Source organism: Solanum pennellii, chromosome 1, assembly GCF_001406875.1.
Source record: "Solanum pennellii chromosome 1, SPENNV200".
NCBI lineage: Eukaryota > Viridiplantae > Streptophyta > Magnoliopsida > Solanales > Solanaceae > Solanum > Solanum pennellii.
In genome coordinates this window covers 69,465,849-69,466,779 of record NC_028637.1, presented here as the reverse complement: position 1 = coordinate 69,466,779, position 931 = coordinate 69,465,849, and the positions used below count along the sequence as shown (strand labels likewise).

The 931-nt window shown below is 33.7% G+C and overlaps 1 pseudogene; it reads left to right on the top strand.

Moving 5' to 3' along the window:
• Positions 1 to 931, top strand: part of LOC107022561 — a 3,752-nt pseudogene extending 2,821 nt beyond the window's left edge.

Genomic DNA, 931 nt, shown 5'->3' with positions numbered 1-931 from the left:
ATAACTCGGTATGTTTCCGTTTTTATATTATTAAAAATGTTTAAATTAAATGAAATTGTATAATGTATAACTTATAATATTATTACTCATTATATCACAGCACATAGATGTCATATTCTACTATATAAGGAAAAAGGGCAAATACTCCAACAGTAGCCCATACAAATTCACAAATCTATGTTGCAATTTCAACTCTGTTTTTCTAAATGCTTGGAATGCATATTATGGAATAAAAGGTGACATTTCTGAGGAAGTGTTAGACGAGATGATTATTGATTACATTAATGGATACAAGATGCTAGCGTATGCACCATGGCACACAGTCGATGATGTATTCATCCCAGTTAACTTAGAAGGCAGGTTACATTGGATTCTGATTGTCATATCTTTCAATGATCGATGCATCAAGGTGTATGACTCAATCAACAATTCTCTTCACCACTCATTTGTTGTCAATCACATCAAGAAGTATGCACAGCTTATACCAATGTATCTTGTAAAGTCTGATTTCTATCTGAAGAAAGGTTTGGATATTGCAAGCCACCATCGATATCAAGGTCATACCGTATATGATTCTTTCGAAATTGTATATGTGGAAGACCTTGTTGTAAGTTCAAAATTCAATAAATTTATACTTTATTGAACATAGTTACACTTTAAGTAGTATAATAACATTTGAAAATTTTTTTCGTATAATTTTTTTAGGGACTGTGGAGTGTATGTTGCGTCATACGCGGAGTTTTTGAGTGAGAGGAAAGACATTCCAGCAGATTTAGACCCAGAAGAAATTCGCCTTAGATACGGTGCATTGTTGTGAAATTACGGCAATCAAAAGATACAAGCCGGAGCTGTCAGTGATAGTGAAGCGCCTTTAAAACCCGTCAGGAATCACACAGAAAACAACAGTATTGAAAGGATTACAATCCAGTAG